A 22,182-nucleotide genomic window follows, 5' to 3' on the forward strand; every position below is an offset into this window, starting at 1 on the left:
TCCAATCCACTGTTTGCTGGTTAGATTTTGAATCAACTTCTTCATTCCTTTTTACCATGTGATTCACTGTTTTATTTTATTTTTTTTGAGAAATTTCAGATTCACTAATTAATACAAAATAAAAATACTTTCTTTATGCTCTTTTTTTTATCAAAATTAATATTAATAAGATAATAATATCTTCTTTTACTTTACTTATTTTTAAAATTTAAATAAAAATTTCCATTCCGAAATTGTTTAAAAAAACAAAAAAATGTATTTTTTCCTTTTAAAAGAATTATTTTTTTAAATGATCTTATAGTATAGTTTTATTTCAAAAAGTGATATAATAATAGATATATTTTTGGTAAAAATCTCTAAACTTTACCAATTTTGGCACTTATATTCTCAAATTTATTTCTAAAGATTACATTTTATTGTGGATGCTATTAATTTATGGAATCTTTCATTATAAAAAAAAAAAAAAGATTCACATAATCATCATTCAGAACATAGGTGGATGTGAAGGGTAGAAGAGGAAAGAAAAGGGAGAATTGATTTGGGGAAGATATATATATTTTTTACTATTTTTACTATTTTTTTAATAATATAATTATATTTTTAAGCAGATGTAATTTTAGCAACAACAATTAATTATATACAATTAAACATTAAATAAGACAAAATAAGTTAAAGAAATTGACGTCTTAAATGACCACCAATATTAATAATATAAACACTAATGTATAAATAAAATTATAAGAATGAGTTAAATTGTTTTCTTCTTTCAAGCAAAATGTTGAAATGAGGGGATGTTATGTTTTGATTGATTAGTAGAATAAAAACAACATCAGTTCATACCAATAGATCTCAACCCTCCAAAATCCTAACTTATTTTATCTCTCACATCGTAGTTTATGAAGAGACAAGAAAATCTCTCTTTAAATATGTTAAGAAGATGGATAAAAACACATTAAAAAACAAGGTGAGACAAAATCAATTCTAATTTCTATTTATTTCTAACAATCCATCACATTTGATTTTGTGTGCTTTTTGGCTAGACAGTGGACATTTTGGATGGATTAAATCATTATTTTTTTAAAAAAAAAAAAAAAAACATCTTCTATGTATCTTTATTCTTTCTTAAGATGATTCAATCACTTTTTCAAAAAAAAAAAAAATCATCACACAAATGAAGATCAACAAAAAAATTATCAAAACATATAGTATGTGCTATCCTTTGAATATTTATTTTGAGTATATTTACTATACTAAATATATAATTTTTTAAAAAAAAATTTCTCTTAAATAGTTTTTGTAATGCCCTACTAATCCAGGACCGTTACAATGTATGTTTAAAATAGTGTTGGACTCGCTAAACGAGTCATTTAGACTTAAACGTGTGATTAAAGTAACTAATGATTCAGGTATTAAAATTTTTGGTCAAAAGAGTAAATACTTTCATTAAAAGTTTCAGTCTATACATAAGATCCCAAAATAAAAGTTTAAAAGGTATTTACAACTCAAAATATTACAAAACAAGTCGGCCTAAGCGGCAAAATATGGTTCAACCCTAGTTCCTTCGTGATACCTCGGCCATGGTGGTCAAGCAGACTGCATATGTACACACCGCCCCCAAAGTTCTCCAACTCATGGCTGGCCTAGCTTCTCCTTACCCTTAGCTTCACCACATAGCACCCGTGAGCCAATGTTCAACAAGAAAACTTAAATCAACATATTCAGATATTAGTAGAATATAAACAACATGCTTAGCAGTAATAACCCTACTCAAGCTGACACATTATCCAGGTATGCGACCATAGAGTCACACAAGTGCATTTCACGCATAGTGCCGACCACGCCTCGTAAGCCGAGCTTTCCAATCAAGAATAATTAAACATATAATTCATTTATCACAAAATCAAATACAATGCATTCATGTATGTTTAATCATGTATTCCCATGTATAATTGTAATTGTTATCCCTCAAAATTCAAGAGATATTGTGGCGAATGAGAAAGCGACACGTGGCATCACAAGTCATGGAAAAATGATAAAATATTGAAAAAAGACAGATGAACAAAAATGAATAGGTCCAGGACCTATAGGGAAGTCGACTAGGCCTAAACCTCCTAGGGGTGGTCGGCCTGGGCCTATCCCCCTAGGGATGGTCGGCCTGACCCCAACCCCTAGGGGTGGTCAGCCCACCCTATTCTTCATAGGGTGGTCGGCCTAAACTCCCAAATACACTTCACTGGATAAATTTCACGCTTGTTCAAGCTGAAATCAACAAGCATAGCACCCAGAAGATCAACAGGCCTAACACCCAAAAGATCAACAGGGCTAGCTCCCAGAAGGACATCAGGCCTAGCACCCAAGCTCTAAAGGCTCATCGGGCCTAGCACCTAAGTCTCATAGACCAACCAAGACTTAGCATTTTCCCAAAGGTTTCAATCTTGCATCGTCAACCACGATCTAGAGAAACAACAAGAAGACCCACGATCTCATAATCATGGGGAGGTGGACACGTATCTCCACTCCCAATGATCGTGTACCAAACCACGATCCCCAGTCTTACTGATCATGTAACACCCACCTGGTACTATAAATAAAGGACCCAGGGCTTCATTTAAGGGGATCTGACGAATATTTTGGGGGGAGAGTGTAATGCCCCGCGTCACTATGGCTGCTTCCTGGAATGACGACTGACCCTACAAACCAACATGAGTCTTTCCAGCGTGCTTTGTCCTCACTCGCACGCTTTATGGGAAAACTTCCCAGGAGGTCACCTATCTCAAGATTACTCCAGGTCAAGCACGCTTAACTTTGGAGTTCCCAAGTGATGGGCTACCGAAAAGAAGATGCATCTTGTTGATATAGGTAGTACCCATCAATCTATTTAAGCCCTCTTCAACTGTGTAGTCCCATACCTACACAGTCTTAGAATCATCACACTTGACCTTCCCCAGGCGGTGTGGGATTGCACAGCTTACCAGGTATTTCTCCTTAAGGATCACGGTATTCTGACTGTCACAATCACCCCCCCTTACGGGCCCGACGTCCCCGTCGGCCACACTTTCGGCTAGGTCAAGGCTCTGATACCAAGTTGTAACGCCCTGGCTACCCCAGAACAGTTACGGTGAACCAGAAATTTGACCCGCTACCCGAGTCCTTTGGTTAAAAACGTGCTCTAAGTGTTATTAACAGGTTAAGGTGGAAAAACAATAAAAAGGAAATGATATCTTTTATTAAGTATATAACTGCTCATGAGCTTATCAAAACATTTACAAGTTATTTACAACTCAAAATGGTCACTACTGTTTCAAATTTACAAACCCGCCGACCTAAGCGGCAAAATAAGGTCAACCCCCTAGCTCCTCTGAGAACTCCTTGGTCGTGGCGGTCAAGCGACCGCATATGTACACATCACCACCTAAGCTCTCCACTCAAGGCTGGGTGAGATTTTCTTTCCCTTTACCTGCACCCATGAGTCGAGGCCCAGCAAGAAAACACAATATAGCATGATATAATATCAAAGATGATCATAATAATCATTCAGGACTATTAGTCCAAAACAGATAGGTGACAATTGCAAAAGTCACTAAATTGGGAATAGCTCCCTTCAGCCTTGTGACGATAGGGTCACCGGGGCTTAACAGGTACGTGAACCTTTCATTAGCTTAAACAGGATAGGTGCATGGTGACTGGTCACCAACATAACCTTCCTCATGACCATAGAGTCATAACCCTGGAACATCGTTCCCTAGCCGTGTGACAAGCGGTCACCTGGGTCTTAGGCCCTGGCTCTGAGTAACTAGTCTTAGACTAGCCAAGCGCTTATAAGTTTCATCGGCCTTAGGGTTGGTCCAGCGTTAATGCCTTAGAGCCATTCAACGCTGATATCGATTAGATATAATCTTCATTTGGCCCTGCGTTCAGGAAGCTTATGTCGTTTCTGTACCTCAAATTCGAGCTAGAATGAATAAAAGAACGACCCTTGAGAACGATCAACCTTTAGTCCTTTAGCGGTCACCTAGTCATAACCAAACACAGGACATCATCAATAAAAATGATCAACATAGGTTCCCAAACCAAAATCTAGCCTCTGGGACAACAATCCAAACTAATCCAAGTAGTAAGAACAATCCCGAGGCCTAAAACTATGTTCCCGGGGTCAAAACACACAAATGGGCTCAACCCTGCTCAAGGGCTGCGACCCTGGCACCAAGGGCCGCGGCCCCCAGCCACCTCTGAAACAAGGGCCGCAGCGCCCTCTACATAGGGCCGCGGCGCCCAGCAGGCACAAACTTAGCCACCTTCTTCTTCGAGCTAGGGTCGCGGCTCTCCAAAAACAGGGTCGCGGCGCTCAACCCAGAACACGCCCAAACTCGTTCTCCAACATCCCAAAGCCTCAAAAATCATGCCTAAACATTAAAAAATCATCAAATCAAAGTTCCCAAGCTTCCCAATGGTCCAAAACCATCAAAACCCAAGGCTCAATCAAGCCAAAAACTCAACGGTTAACAAAATCCAATTCAAAGCTTAGAAACTCTAAAAACTCAAAACTTTAAACTTAGATTACCTTCGATTGGGTTGTTTCTCGTCAAATATTTCAGTCAAGAAGCTTCTAATCTTTCCTAGGATCGCTATGCCTCAATCCTCGCTTGATTCCGACTCCTAAAACTAGAGATATCTTCGAAAAGGCTTCGAACGGTAAAAATGAACTACGGGAAGAGAACGAGAGGTTTTCTAACGTACATTCTATCTAACAAGCTACTTCAAGCTTAAGTAACCTCAAATAAAACCTAGTGCTCGGGGTCCCAAAAATCTCCCCGGGGGCATTATAGTCAAAACTCCCAGAATTTCATCCTGGCCTCAATAACTCCCAATTTATCATCAAATAAACATTCTTATTACCCAATAATTGACCTTGTTATGAAAAAACCGCTAATCCATTATATAGGACCGTCTCATGCCGAATAGCTCGAATCTATCTCCATAATAATGGGATCTCATTCACAAATCATAATACGCACCCAAATATACAAATATACCCTTAACGGGCCAAATTATCAAAATATCATAATATTCGAATGTGGACCCACATGCATGCATATAATATCATATTATAATATAATTCACATAAACATGCATATTATCATTTAATGGCATAATTAAACAGTTATGGCCCTCCCGGCCAACTAATCCTGCCATTAAACCACATCGGAGGATTCGGGGCATTACAACTATCCCCTCCTTACATAAATTTCGTCCTCAAAATTTACCTGAACAGCTCAGGATACTGACTCTGCATATCTGACTCTAGCTCCCATGACGCTTCCTCGACCTTGCTGTTCCTCCACAATACCTTAACCAAAGGTATCGTCTTATTCCTAAGGACCTTATCTTTTCTATCAAGTATCTGAACTGGCTGCTCCTCAAAGGAGAGATCTGGCTCAAGCTCCAGATCTTCATAACTCAGAATATGGTTAACATCAGATACATACCTCCGAAGAGCTGAAACATGAAACACATTATGTACGGCTGACAATGCCGGAGGCAAAGCCAATCTGTAAGCCACCTGACCAATCCTCTCCAGGATCTACGAATCTGGGGCTCAGCTTGCCGTTCTTTCCAAACCTTCTCACCCCTTTCCACGGCGAGACTCTAAGGAAGACATAGTCTCCCATTTGGAACTCCACGTTCCTACGCTTGGGATCTGCATAGCTCTTCTGCCTACTCTGAGAAGTGAGCATCCGGGTTCTAATCTTCTCAATGGCCTTACTAGTCCTCTGAACTGCCTCAGGAGCTAAGTATCTCTTTTCACCTGTCTCATCCCAATGAATGGGAGATCTGCACTTCCTACCATACAGCATCTCATAAGGTGCAATCTCAATGGTAGACTAATAACTGTTGTTGTAGGAGAACTCTATCAAAGGTAGATACTCACTCCAAGATCCACCAAAGTCCAGTACACATGCTCTCAGCATGTCTTCTAATATCTGGATCGTCCTCTCAAATTGTCCATCTGTCTGAGGATGATAAGCAGTACTGAACTTCAACTGTGTCCCCATGGCTATCTACAAACTTCCCCAGAACTTGGAAGTAAAAGTAGGGTCCCAATCTGACACGATCGACCTAGGCGCTCCATGGAGGCGCGCGATCTCTCTCACATAGAGATATGCATACTAGTCAACTGTATAAGTAGTCCTCACTGGCAGAAAGTGAGCTAACTTGGTGTAGTGATCCACTATCACCCAAATAGAATCATGCTGACCAACAGTCCTGGGTAAGCCCACCACGAAATCCATCGTGATGTCTTCCCACTTCCACTCTGGGATATCCAGAGGCTGCAATAACCCTGCCGGCCTCTGATGCTCAGCCTTGACCTGTTGACATGTCAAGCACCTAGCCACATATTCAACTACATCTCTCTTCATGCTCGGCCACCAATACAATGATCTCACATCCTGATACATCTTCGTGGTGCCTTGATGCAAAGAGTAAGGTGTAGTATGAGATTCATCCAGAATCTCTCACCTCAAAGCAGTGTCCAGTGGAACACATATCCACCCTTTATATCTCAACAAACCTATCTCAGACACTGAATAATCCCTGGATACTCCAGCCAGAACATCCTCTCTGATCTTGATCAGTTGTGGATCACTCAGCTGACCCTCCTTAATTCTCTCCAACAGCGTAGACTGTAGCATAATATTAGCCAACTGGCCCACCATCAACTCTATACCAGCTCTGGTCATATCATCTGCTAACTCTCTGGCTATCAGCCTCATACCATGAATCTGTCCTAGACCCCTCCGGCTTAAAGCATCAGCTACCACATTGGCTTTTCCTGGATGATACAGAATCTTACAATCATAATCTTTTACCAATTCCAGCCAACGCCTTTGTCTAATATTTAAATCTTTCTGAGTGAAGAAGTATTTCAGGCTCTTGTGGTCTGTATAGATCTCACACTTCTCTCCATAGAGATAATGCCTCCATATCTTTAAAGCAAAACCATAGCCGCCAACTCTAAATCATGAGTAGGATATCTCTTTTCATACTCCTTCAACTGACGAGAAGCATAAGCAATTACCTTCTCTGATTGCATCAAAACACAGCCCAAACCCTAATGAGAAGCATCACAATAAATTACAAACTTCTCCTGATTTGTCGGAAGACTCAGAATCAGAGCTGTAATCAATCTCTGCTTCAGTTCCTGGAAGCTGTTCTCACATTTATCTGACCACACAAATTTCTGGCTCTTGCGTGTCAGCTCAATTAATGCAATAGCAATCCTTGAGAACCCTTCCACGAAACGCCTATAATAACCTGCCAATCCAAGGAAACTTCTAACCTCAGAAGAATTCTTTGGCCTTGGCCAATCTCTGATTGCTTCAATAAACATGCATATTATCATTTAATGGCATAATTAAACAGTTATGGCCCCTCGGCCTACTAATCCTGCCATTAAACCACATCGGAGGATTCGAGGCATTAAAGAGAGACTCTGGGCAAATCAGTGACGAGTGAACTCCTTAGTTCATCTTTGTAAATTGTCAATCGAGTCATTCAATACTAAAGACTAAGTGGATTAGGTTATTACTGTTCATCAGAACAGGGCTGAACCACTATAAATTTCTATGTGTTTTTTTAGATATTTGTACTTTGTCGTATATTTATATTTATCTCATTCAAAATGTGTCGTACACCGTACATACGACCGTTGGCCAATTTCACAGGTCAACATTTTGGTGCTTTCGTTGAGAGTACGAAATCAAGAAACACACTTTCATCAGTTTTACGATGCCTCCAAAACCTAGTCAGACGAAGAAGACGACCCTCATGGATTCCACCACCTAGGATCCTGTCGATCTCGTTAACAAACCTTAGATGGAGGTTGGATATCAATCGGATGCAAAAGGATCCACAAGACGCTCACAAGGAGGAGATGGTGCGATTTCAGGCAAAGCAGAAGACCTTTGTTGCAAAAATTTCCTTCCAGAGGGCAACTATGGAATGACAACAACAGGAGATAGATGAGCAGGTCCAGAGGATGATCCACATAGCACCCATGAGCCAAAGCTCAGCAAGAAAACTCAATATTGCATGTATATAATATCAAATGATGATCATAAAAATCATCCAGGACTTATAGCCCTAAACAGAGGAGTGACAGATGTAAAAGTCACTAATGTGGGTTTCGTACCCTATACAAATAAGTGATCGAGTCACTAGCTTAAACAGGATAAGTGACTGATGAAAAAGTCACCACTGTAAACCAACTGAGTGACCATGGAGTCACTAATGTGGGATCCATACCCTTATCCATGTGACAATACGGTCACCTGGGCCTTCTGGCCCTGACTCTGAGTAACTAGTCATGGAACTAGGCAAGCGCTTTTAGTTTTTCATCAAACTTGGGGTCGTTCCGGCATTAATGCTCATGATGAGTCATTCAATGCAGATGTCGATTAGATCTAATCTTTTCTCAGCTCTGCGTTCATGACGCTTATGCCGCTTCTGACTCATAGGTCAGTAACATACGACCAGTGCTCAAAACTACTATCGAACTTGACTAGTAAGTTACAGCTTCACAGCTAGTTCTGACACCATTGCCGATTTTGACAAGTAAGCCAGTGCCATTCACAAATAAGCTGGATTTGCTAAGCATTTGATATGAAATCACTGTCCACATTTAAACACTCAACATGCCTCAATTATAACCATGCATGTCACATATAGGGTGCAGTTTTCTTACCTCTGGTTCGAGCAAGAAATAGTAAAAGAACGACCCTTGGGAATGATCAACCTTTTAGTTCCTTGACAGTCACCTGATCATAATCAATTACGGGATTCCATCAATAAAATGAATCACAAAAAGGTTCCCGAACCAAAACCTAGCCTCCAAGACATCGAATCCTGCTAAACAGGGTAGTAGGAACGATCCCGAGGCCTAAGGTTTGATTCCCCAAGCCAAAAACTCAATTTTGGCCAAAATGTCACTAAGGGTCGTGGCCCTACCTCACCATGTCGCGACCCACCTCCTCAACTAGAAGCGGTCGTACATCCTTTCCCCAACACGGGCCGCGACCCTCCTTCTCCATGCCGCGGCCCAGCAGCTTCTCCCTTCCTCTTCAATGAACTTGGGCCGCAGCGCTCTAGAACAGAGCCGCGGCCCCACCTGAAACCCAGCCAAAAACCCTTGTTTTTACCCTTCGAACTCATCCCAAAACCCCATTAAAATTCTCCCAATATCACAAATCAAATCCACCAACTATTTCCACAACTTAACCACCATACAACCATCAAAACCTAAGCCTTAAATCAATCAAAACTTCATCAAATTCCCCATTTTATGATCAAAACTCCAAACCTTAAAAACCAGCACAAAAACAGGGCAAGGAACTATAAAATGGAACTAAAACCTTACCTTAAGCTTAGGTTGAATCCTCTTCAATGGCTGAACACTAGCCTAAGGCCTCAAGCATCAATCTCCAAGTTTGAATCCCCAAACTTACTTCAAAATTCAAAGGAAGGAGAAGAGAAAGATGATGATCGTGAGGGTGATAGACAAAGCTCTATTTTGGTTCTATTTTCTACAGCCATCCAGCTTATATATAGCCTAGGTCAAATGACCAGAATACCCTCCATACTTAATTCATCCCTTAACAGCCCCAAGGGAAAAAATGTCATTTTCCATCTATCTCGTTAATCATAATTAGCGCCCTCCAATTCCCGCTATTCTCAAATACTAATAAAATCATATCCCATTACCCTTTTATTCCTGGTAATGCTCTAATCATCAAATCACCCCTAGCTCCGAATTCAACTAGTTATGACCAAACCGATAATTTATATTCAAAGATCGTCTCATGTCAAATAGCTCAAACAAATCCATATTATAATGTGGCATCATCAATAATTCACCAACATGCATGAAAGTAAACAATTACTCCCTCAACGGGCCAAATTACCAAAATACCCCTGAGATGAAATGTGGACCCACATGCATGCATTTAACATCATATTATAATATAATTCACATAAACATTCACATAATAGTTTAATGACATAATAAATCAATTATGGCCCTCCCAGCCTATTAATCCGACCCTTAAACCTCATTAGGGATTTTGGGGCATTACAACTATCCCCTCCTTACAGAAATTTCATCCTCAAAATTTACATGAACATCTCGGGATACTGATTTTGCATATCTGACTCCATCTCCCAAGTCACTTCCTCGACCTTGCTGTTCCTCCATAGTACCTTAACCAAAGATATCGTCTTATTTCTGAGGACATTTTCCTTTCTGTCAAGTATCTGAACTAGTTGTTCCTCATAGGAGAGATCTGCCTCAAGCTCCAGATCATCATAGCTCAAAACATGAGTCACATCAGATACATACCTCCGAAGAGCTGAAACGTGAAACACATTATGCACAGCTGACAATGCCAGAGGTAAGGCCAACCTGTAATCCACCTGACCAATCTTCTCCAGGATCTCAAATGGACCTACAAATCTAGGGCTTAGCTTGCCCTTCTTCCCAAATCTTCTCACCCCTTTCCATGGCGAGACTCTAAGGAAGACGTAGTCTCCCACTTGGAACTCCACGTTCCTGTGCTTGGGATCTGCATAACTCTTCTGTCTGCTTTGAGAAGTGAGCATCCGAGCTCTAATCTTCTCAATGGCCTCACTGGTCCTCTGAACTACCTCAGGACCCAAGTATCTCCTTTCCCCTGTCTCATCCCAATGAATGGGAGATCTACACTTCCTAGCATACATTATCTCATAAGGTGCAACTATAATGGTGGACTCATAACTATTTTTGTAGGAAACTCTATCAAAGGTAGATACTTACTCTAGGATCCACCAAAGTCCAGCACACATGCTCGTAGCATGTCTTCCAATATCTGGATCGTCCTCTTAGAATGTCCATCTGTTTAAGGATGATAAGCAGTAATGAACTTCAATTGTGTTCCCATGACTTTCTGCAAACTCCCCCAGAACATGGAAGTAAAAGTGGGGTCCCGATCTAACATGATCGACCTCGGTGCTCCATGGAGGCGCACAATCTCTCTCACATAGAGATCTGCATACTGATCAACCGTATATGTAGTCCTCACTAGCAAGAAGTGAGCTGATTTGGTATAGCGATCCACTATAACCCAAATAGAATCATGTTGACCAACAGTCCTAGGTAACCCCACCACGAAACCCATCGTGTTGTCCCCCCATTTCCACTCTGGGATATCCAGAGGCTGCAATAACCCTGTCGGCCTTTGATGCTCAGCCTTATCCTGTTGACATGTCAAGCACTTTGCCACATATTCTACTACATCCCTCTTCATCCCAGGCCACCAATACAACGATCTCACATCCTGATACATCTTCGTGGTGCCTGGATGCAAAGAGTAAGGTGTAGTATGAGATTCATCCAAAATCTCTCAGCTTAATGCAGTGTCTAATGGACACATATCCGACCCTTGTATCTCAGCAAGCCCATCTCAGACACTGTATAATCTCTGGACACTCCAGCTAAAATATCTTCTCTAATCTTAATTAGTTGTGGATCACCCAACTAACCCTCCTTGATTTTCCCCAACAGTGTAGACTGTAGCGTAATATTGGCTAACTGGCCCACTAGCAACTCTATACCAGCTCTAGTCATATCATCTGCTAACTCTCTGGCTATCATCCTTGCACCATAAACCTGCCCCGGACCCTTCCGGCTTAAAGCATTAGCTACCACATTGGCTTTTCCTGGATGATACAAAATCTCACAGTCATAATCTTTTACTAACTCCAGCCAACGCCTTTGTCTCATATTCAAATCTTTCTGTGTCAAGAAGTATTTCAAGCTCTTGTGGTCAGTGTAGATCTCACACTTTTCCCCATAAAGGTAATGCCTCCATACCTTTAAAGCAAAGACCACAGCTGCCAACTCTAAATCATGAGTACGATATCTCTGCTCATACTCCTTCAACTGATGTGAGGCATAAGCAGTTGCCTACCCTGACTGCATCAGAACACAGCCCAAACATTGATGTGAAGCATCGCAATAAATCACAAACTTCTCCTGATATGTTGGAAGACTCAAAACTGGAGCTGTAATCAATTTCTACTTCAGTTCTTGGAACTTGTTCTCACACTTGTCTGACCACACAAATTTATGATTCTTGCGTGTCATCTTAGTCAATGAAGTATAAATCTTTGAGAACCCTTCCACGAAATGGCTATAATAACCTGCCAATCCAAGGACACTTCTAACCTCAGAAGCATTCTTTGGCCTTGGCCAATCTCTGACTGCCTCGATCTTTGCTGGATCTACCTTAATCCCCTCGTCACCGACAATATGCCCAAGAAAAGATACCTGAGATAACCAGATCTCACATTTCTTGAACTTTGCAAAAAGTATGTGCTCCCTCAGGCTCTGTTGAACCAATCTCAGATGTTGCTCATGCTCTGACTCTGACTGAGAATAAACCAAGATATCATCAATGAAGACGATCACAAACTAGTCCAGATAATCCTTGAACAATGTTCATCAGATCCATAAAAGCAGCTGGGGCATTAGTCAATCCAAAAGGCATGACTAAGAACTCATAATGCCCATACCTGGTGCAAAAAGCAGTCTTTGGTATGTCTCCCTCCTTAACCCTCAACTGATGATAACCAGAACGAAGGTCTATCTTTGAGAATACCTTTCTATCTTACAACTGATCAAACAGATCATCTATCCTTGGCAGAGGATACTTGTTCTTGATTGTTAACTTATTCAGTTCTCTGTAATCAATGCACATTCTCAGAGAACCATCCTTCTTTTCCACAAACAGAATTGGCGCACCCCAAGGTGAGAAACTAGGTCTGATAAAACCCAAATCTAACAGCTCTTGCAACTGTACTTTCATTTCTTTTAACTCAGCTGGGGCCATTCTGTAAGGTGCTCTAGACACTAGCTTTGTCCCTGGTGCCAGTTCTATCACAAACTCAATCTCTCTGTGTGGTGGAAACCCTGGCAAATCTTCTAGGAACACATCCAGGAATTCACAAACTAGTCTGGTCTCTTCTGGTCTCACTGGCACGACCTGAGTGGTGTCAACCACACTGGCTAAGAATCAATGCAAGCTCCTTGCAATAGATCTCTAGCCCTCAAAACATAAATCATAGGTATGCAAGGTTCATGCACTGTACCAACAAACACAAAAGGATCCTCACCTTTAGGCTCAAAGGTGACCATCTTCCTTCTACAATCAATGGTTGCCCCATACTTCACTAACCAATCCATACTCAGTATCATGTCAAAGCCAATCATAACTAACTCTATCAAATCCACTAGCAACTCTCTGCCCTCCATTGTCACTGGCAAAGATCTGACCCATCTCCTGGATACTACTAACTCCCCAGTGGGTAATAAAGTTCAAAACCCCACAGTATAAAAATCACAAGGTCGACACAGTTTATCAATAATTCTACTAGTAACAAAAGAATGTATAGCACCAGAATGAATCAAAACATTATAAGGGGTTCCAATACTAAGAAGCTAACCTGTAACTACTGAGGGTGAAGCCTCAGCTTTTGCTTGTGTCAATGCGAACACTCGAGCTAGGGCCGAGCTGTCTGCTTTTCTGGGTTCTTCCTTTTTTGCCTTAGGGCAATCTTTCTTGAGATGACCCACTACTCAAAATAAAAAGCAGGCCCTTGCCCTACATTCTCCCAAATGACGCCCCTTGCATCTATGGCATTCAGGATAAGTCTTCCAGGCCTCACTACCACTTTGGCGGCCCATTAAAATACCACGGGGTCGCCTGTCAGGACCTAGAGCTGGGAAGGTGTAAGGAACCTTCCTCTTCTGATCACTGGGGACTCCACCCCTACCAGAACCCATAAATGGAGAAGTTGTCCTCCTAAACTCTTTTCTGGTTGCATTGTCTCGCCAGATCTTGTTCTCTGCACTCTCAGCTATGAGTGCCTTCTCAACCACCTGTGCATATGTAGTAACCCATGCCACAGTGGTAATGCGAACATCTCGGGCTAATCTAGGTTGTAGCCCGTGGAGAAATCTCTCCCTTCTGGTCTCGTCAGTGGGTACCAGCTCCATGGCAAACTTTTCCAATCGATAAAACTTCAGGGCATACTCAGTCACTGATAAACTCCCCTGAAGTAACCTGATGAATTCTTCTACTTTTGCCGCCCTGATGGCATCATTGTAGTACTTCTCATTGAACAGAGTCTGAAACTCTTCCCAACTAAGGGCATTGATGTTTCTGGTATAGGATATAACTTCCCACCAAATTCGGGCATCCTCCTGAAACATATATGTGGCACAGGCCACCCTCTCATTACCAGTCACCCTCATGAAGTCTAGGATGGTGGTAATCACGCTCATCCATTGCTCAGCTTTAGCAGGGTCTGCACTGCCTTCAAAAACTGGAGGTTGCTGCTTTCTGAACCTTTCATAGAGAGGCTCCCATTTATTACCAACCTTAGGTAGCTACTCAGCTGCTAGCACCGATACAGAAGGTGCCTCAGATACACTGGCTACTACAGGAACCTGCTGTTATCTCAGGAGGCGGAGTTCTTCTCCCTACCTCAATACAATAGCCTGCAGCTCATTAAATAACTACTGCCAGTTCTCAGGAGCTGGTTGTGGAATCTGGCTCTGGTCATTCTCTTGACCCTGATTATTATTCTGGCCTTGATCACCCTGGCCAGCTGATGAATCTGTCTGTCTTGGATTCATTCTTATCAACTTAAACCTTGCTGCAATAGTCAATACGGCCAATCAGGCAGTGATAACTAAACCTCTTGCCGCCTCATGGTCCAAGAACAGGCAAATAATTATCATATTCCATAGTTATACAAATATACAGATGGATACATGATCATAGCGTTTAGCATTTAACATGTATCAAATAATAATTCACAATGAACAATACTATTAAGTATGTTCTGGCAATATCAGTACTAATAAGCACGTTCTTGCTGATGATGCAGTATTCAAGGCACAACCTTATCAAGGTATCTCATGTAAACATGTAAAGCATTTATACTATATTTAAGCAATTAAATATATAACTACATAAATAGTTACCAAACCATGAGTCGAGCTTGACTTCAGTGACGAGTGTACATGCCCAGCCAGTCTACAAGAACCCTAAACCTTGGCACGCTCTGATACTAAGTTGTAACGCCCTGGTTACTCCAAGACAGTTACTGTGAACTTTGAACCGTTCTTAACTCACTAACCGAGTTCTTTGGTTATAAACGTTCATCTAGGTGTCATTAATAGGTTAAGGTGAAAAACTAATCAAAAGGAAAGTATATATTTTATTTTAAACATAAAACTGTTCATGGGCCCATAAAAACTTTTACAAGTTATTTACGATACAAAACGGTTATTATAATGTACAATTTACAACCCGCCGACCTAAGCGGAAAATATAGGGTTAACCCCTAGTTCTTCTGAGAAACTCCTTGGCCGTGGTGGTCAAGTGACCGCATATGTACACACCGCCACCTAAGCTCTCCACTCAAGGTTGGGTGAGCTTTTCTTTCCCTTTACCTGCACCACATAGCACCAATGAGCAAAATCCCAGCAAGAAAACTCAATATTGCATGTATATAATATCAAATGATGATCATAATAATCATCCAGGACTTATAGCCCAAAACAGAGGAGTGACAGATGTAAAAGCCACTAATGTGGGTTCCGTACCCTTTACAAATAAATGATCGAGTCACTATCTTAAACAGGATAAGTGATTGATGAACAAGTCACCACTGTAAACCAACTGAGTGACCATGGAGTCACTAATGTGGGATCCGTACCCTTAGCCATGTGACGATACCGCCACCTGGGCCTTCTCGCCCTAGCTCTGAGTAACTAGTCATGGAACTAGGCAAGCGCTTTTAGTTTTTCATCGAACTTAAGGTCGGTCCGGCATTAATGCTCATGATGAGTCATTCAATGTAGATGTCGATTAGATCTAATCTTTTCTCGGCTCTGCGTTCATGACGCTTATGTCTCTCCTGACTCATAGGTCAGTAACATACGACCAATGCTCAAAACTACTGTCGAACTTGACTAGTAAGTCACAGCTTCACAGCTAGTTCTGACACCATTGTCGATTCTAACTAGTAAGTCAGTACCATTCACAAATAAGAAATATTTGCTAAGCATTTGATATGAAATTACTGTCCACATTTAAACACTCACCGTGCCTCAATTATAACCATGCATGTCACATAGGGTGCAATTTTCTTACCTCTGGTTCGAGCAAGAAATTGTAAAAGAACGACCCTTGAGAACGATCAACATTTTCGTTCCTTGACGGTCACCTGGTCATAACCAATTACGAGATTCCATCAATAAAATGAATCACAAAAGGTTCCCGAACCAAAACCTAGCCTTCGAGACATCGAATCCTACTAAACCAGGTAGTAGGAACGATCCCGAGGCCAAAGGTTTGATTCCCCAAGCCAAAATCTCAATTTTCGCCAAAATGCCACTAAGGGCCACAGTCCTACCTCACCATGCCGCGGCCCGCCTCCTCAGCCAGAAGCGGTCGTACATCCTTTCCCCAACACGGGCCGCGACCCTCCTTCTCCATGTCGCGGCCTAGCAGCTTCTCCCTTCCTCTTCAATGAACTTGGGCTGCGGCGCTCTAGAACAGAGCCGCGACCCCACCGGAAACCCAGCCAAGAACCCATGTTTTTCCCCTTCGAACTCATCCCAAAACCCCATTAAAACTCTCCCAATATCACAAATCAAAGCCACCAACTATTACCACAACTTAACCACCATACAACCATCAAAACCTAAGCATTAAATCAATCAAAACTTCATCAAATTCCCCATTTAATGATCGAAACTCAAAACCTTAAAAACCAGCACAAAAACAGGGCAAGGACCTATAAAAGATAACTAAAACCTTACCTTAAGCTTAGGTTGAATCCTCTTCAATGGCTGAACACTAGCCTAAGACCTCAAGCTTCAATCTCCAAGTTTAAATCCCCAAACTTGCTTCAAAATTCAAAGGAAGGAGAAGAGAAAGATGATGATCGTGAGGGTGATAGACAAAGCTTTGTGTTGGTTCTGTTTTCTACAGCCATCCAGCTTATATATAGCCTAGGTCTAATGACCAAAATACCTTCCATGTTTAATTCATCCCTTAACAGCCCCAAGGGCAAAACCGTCATTTTCCATCTATCTCGTTAATCATAATTAACGCCCTTCAATTCCCGCTATTCTCAAATACTAATAAAATCATATCCCATTACCCTTTTATTCTTGGTAATGCTCTAATCATCAAATCACCCCGAGACTCACCCCGAGCTCCGAATTCAACTAGTTATGACCAAACCGATAATTTATATTCAAATATCGTCTCATGCCGAATAGCTCGAACAAATCCACACTATAATGTGGCCTCATCAATAATTCACCAACATGCATGAAAGTAAACAATTACGCCCTCGACAGGCCAAATTACCAAAATACCCCTGAGATGAAATGTGGACCCACATGCACGCATTTAACATCATATTATAATATAATTCACATAACACATGCGCATAATAGTTTAATGACATAATAAATCAATTAAGGTCCTCCCGGCCTACTAATCCGACCCTTAAACCTCATTAGGGATTTTGGGGCATTACAGCAGGGATGCGTGACAGCAGTAACAGGGAGTCCCAGGGGAGGATTTGAACCCCAAGGACGGTCTTAGAGCCACTTTCCCAGAGACAGGATGAAGAGGTGCAGTCCAAGACTACCTCCTCGATGACTAAGAAGAATAACACTTCCTCTCAAAGTAAGAATGTTACCAACTCGAACGCCCCCTCCCGAGGGGACAGACGAAATGGCACAATAGAGGAAGGTCAGACATCTGAGAGGCGTGACAGGAATGGAAATGGTCGCTCAAAGTCTCAGAGTCATGTAGGAGGAAAGGCTCGAGGGCAGGATCGCACCAGCAAGAGCAGGGCGGACCTACCACCCCTACACCCTTAGTCTCGCAAGGAAAAGGAACTGGTGAACAACATCAATACCGTGTTCAATAGGCTCGGGAAAGATGCATAACCTCAGGATCTGAGGGAAGTCATCAACAGGAGGACCAGCGCTCAGGAAGGGGTGCCAGGGACATCTACCCCACCTGGAGTTTTGATCCCATCAGCAGTGCAGGCTTAGATAGATGCACTCACAGCAGCTGTTTAGGGCATGACAAAGAAACCTTCTGATATCGAGCTGACTCATAGAAGTGGGAGTCTCTTTAGTGCCAAGATCCAAGTTGCTGATGGACCCAAAGTGGGTATGTTTTAAATATTTATATCGCAAGTGCACGAATAATTCATATAGAATAGTGATCGTGTAAGCAAGAAGGTCGAACCCAAAGGAGTTGTCTAAAATAAAAAAGAAAATTATTTTAAACTAAAATTAATAAATTCTAACCTAGCTCCAAAGATTGATGAGATTTAATGTCATGAACATAAAATAAAAGATTTAAAGTAAAGATATTTAAGAGGATAAAAATAAACCAATTATGATTTGTGTTATCCAAAGAGCAGGTGTGGATGACGTGGCAAACATTTTTAACACGTGGTTGACACCTAGCAGAGGTTCTGTTCGACCATCGACCAGGGAGATTCCCCTAACATAACATTTGGATTTTATATACGACCAGCTTGGTTGTATACTCCGTATGTTTTGAGAAGATCTTGTGCAATTGTAATCATATCCGAGATTATCTCCCATGATTCCGAATTATCCGATTATTTAGGAAAGAATATCTGTAACTAATTCATGTAATCCTCCTTGAGCCTATAAATAGAGAAGAAATAGCTCAACGGAGGGACTGTTTGACTTCTGGCTGATTTGAGTTTATGCTTTACAATAGAATTATAGCTATTACCTTTCGATTGTATTATTCATCCCCCTAAGGCTTGTGAAACTCGAAGAACCCTAGTTCTTTGATCACTCCTTTGAGAATCAATATCAATAATAGCTTAAGTGGACGTAGGTCATTACCAATTTGTGGGGTCGAACCACTATAATTTGTCGTGTCGTTTACTGTTCTTTCCATTAGACTTATTTCAATACTTCCTGTCACATCAAGCATTTGACTCCGTGTCAGTTGACCAAAACGAGGGTCAACATTCTGGTGCTTTCGTTGAGAGCTTGAGACGAAGCGGTTGAAGTACTAATGGCAAAGACAACCAGGAAGACTGGACAGGTTGCTGACGCTGCACCATCTTAACCTCCTCCTCCGAACATGGCTGAGAATGAGCCATACTTGGAGTTTGATGAGGAGGATCTGGACTTCGAAACGCTAAGAAATACTCTGGGAGTATTGCAAGATGAATTGGCGGGCCAGTCAAGAAAGTGCTGCGAAGACCATGGCGCGACAACAGCAAGAAATAGAGCGCCGGCGCTAAGAGCTGAGTGAAAGACAGGCGGAGATGGATCGTCGTCAGAGGGAGGCCATGGCAGCCCTCAAAGCAGCCCTCCAATTGGCTAGGAATCAGGCTGCACCTACCTCGCAGCCTGATCAACCCTCAAATGGGCCACCTCAAAGGGGTCCCAATCCTAGGCCTCTAATCCAGCCAACAAGCCCTCAAAGGGCGGAGCACCCACCAATGCCTCAGGATGATGTCCCACCTAGGGACCCTGAGATTGAGCCTCCATCCCAGGCTGGTCGAGGCAATCCCCCACATCCAAGGTAGAATAGGGCTGGGCAACAGCCCCGCAGCCCTAGACGCCTGACGAGTAAAGAGCCGCACCCACCGAGCAGGGGGCAGCGTCCTTCTGGCAACAGAAAGAACTCGGAGTCAGGCTCTGCGGTCAGGGGCCCCCCACGGCATGATAATGCACGGGGACCTACCAACCAGCGCAGGCCTCCCCCTAACGCTCAAAAAGTTCCAGCCCAAGGAGGCAACCGAGGAGATAGTCGGTCCCACCATAGCCATTCGAGGATCAGAGATGGCCATGGCTACAATAAGGCCGACTCAGGCAGAGGGAATGCTGGTCGGAGGAACGAGGAGAGAGGTGGAGGTGGAAGCCCACCACCTAGAGAAGACCAACAAGCAAGACGTAATGCTGGGGGGCAACCCAGACAAAACAATGTCTTTAGCCGGCTTACAGCCAGTGAGCAACGACAAAGAGACGACGATCTAAGGGATGTACTCAACGATCGCCGAGAACGGCACGACGAGTACATTCCCCCGGCACTAGAGGCCCCAGCAATTCCTGAAGTCGTTCAGGCCCAGATAGATGCCCTAAACAAAGCAGTGCAATAGCTGGTCGGGGGAAGAATGTCTCACATCGAGTACGATAGGAGAAGGGGAACTCCTTTCATTCAGAGGATTGTTGTGGCAGAGACTCCCAGTAAGTTTAAAATGCCCACACTTCCGAACTTTGACGGGTATGGTGACCCAGTATCTCATGTCAACAAATTTTAGATACAAATGGACATTCAGAAGGTGTCCGAAGACGCTCGGTGCAGGATCTTTCCTGCAACATTTTCTGATGCTGCACAGGAGTGGTTCTTTAAGTTCCCTCCTGCAAGTATTGTATCTTGGGAGATGTTCGTATAGGAGTTTTACGAAAAATTCTATGCAGGTCGTGTGCACCCAACTGAGGCAAACCAGTTGGTCGAGATACACCAGCAAGAAGGAGAACCACTGAAAGACTACGTCCAGCGTTTCATGCGAGCTGCAGCTTGGGCAAAAACAGTGGGAGACGAAGGCAAAATGATGGCCCTAACTGCAGGAGTTAGGCGCCGTACGCCTCTTTGGAGTAGCCTCAGGAAGCATGGGGTTAAAACTACCCAAGAATTTTTGGATCGAGCTGATCAATACATCAAGCTCGAGGATGCGATTGCCAGCGAAGGAAAGACCCCAAATAAAGATAAAAGGACTGAAGACCCCGCCAAAGCCACCAATGGGTCAAAGCCCAACAACAAAGGCAATGGGAATGGCAACGGCAAGAATGGGGGGAAAAGACCCCATAACGAACCCTCTACTTCTGAGAGCAAGCGCACTAAGGGCAATCGTTATGAGCCACGACTCACCAACTACACTGCCCTTGTCGAGTCTCGAGCAGAGGTGTATCAGGCCACAAGTTCCAGTGTGCCTTACAAAAGACCCGCTGCCATTCGAAAGGATATTTTGAAAAGGGATACCACCAAGTTCTGTCGTTTTCACAACGACTACGGACACAATACGAACGAGTGTAACTAGTTGAAGGATGAAATCAAGTTCCTTATTAGACAAGGACACTTTAGGAGATATGTGCGGGCCGCGGGGGCTTCCCAATGAGAGGCTCCAGGTGGCAACGAGCAGGCACCTACACGCCAACACTCGCCACCTTTACAGCTTGACCCTGTGGCTGGCACCTTACTCACCATCTGCGGAGGCCCGCACCTTGTGGGAAATAGCGAAAAGGCAAGGGAACGATACGATCAGACCCTACGTCACAACCAGGACATCGAGATGATGACTGTGGAGGATCGGGCATCAAAGAAGGCTCAGAAAAATGATGGTGAAATAACCTTCTCTGATTGCGATGCCCAGCATGTCCAGTTCCCACATTCTGATCCGCTGGTCGTGGATGTACAGATTGCCAACATGATGGTGAAAAGAGTACTGGTTGATTTAGGAAGTTTAGTTAACATCCTGTATAAATCTTCGCTAGAACGAATGAAGTTGTCTGTCAAGGACTTGGAGCTCTGCAACCAAAAAAATTATGGTTTCTCTGGTGAGGGACTCGCTCCAACAAGGTCAATCAGGCTTCCAGTAACAGCAGGTACAACGCCCGCTACCAGGACATTACCCACTACTTTTATAGTAGTTGATTGTCCTTCAGCTTACAATGCTGTAATTCGAAGGCCCATACTGGTTGACCTTCGGGCCGTCACCTCTATATGGCACCTAGCCATGAAATTCCCAACAGACGCAGTGGTAGGACGCATATTGGGAAACTAGAGGGAAGAAAGGGAGTGCTACAATGCCTCAATCACTAAGGCCAAGAAATGTATGTCGAGGAGTGCTCCCCCAGAAAATTTGCAGATGGCCATTGCTGTACAAGCCCAATCAGGTGATGAAGTCACCAAATAGGGTGTTGCGCAAAGTGAGGATAGAGACTTAGATCCTCGCTTTGGGGATTTTGAAGAAGATGTAGGACCTGTCGAGGACCTT

This window comes from Humulus lupulus, chromosome 2 (assembly GCF_963169125.1).
Source record: "Humulus lupulus chromosome 2, drHumLupu1.1, whole genome shotgun sequence".
NCBI lineage: Eukaryota > Viridiplantae > Streptophyta > Magnoliopsida > Rosales > Cannabaceae > Humulus > Humulus lupulus.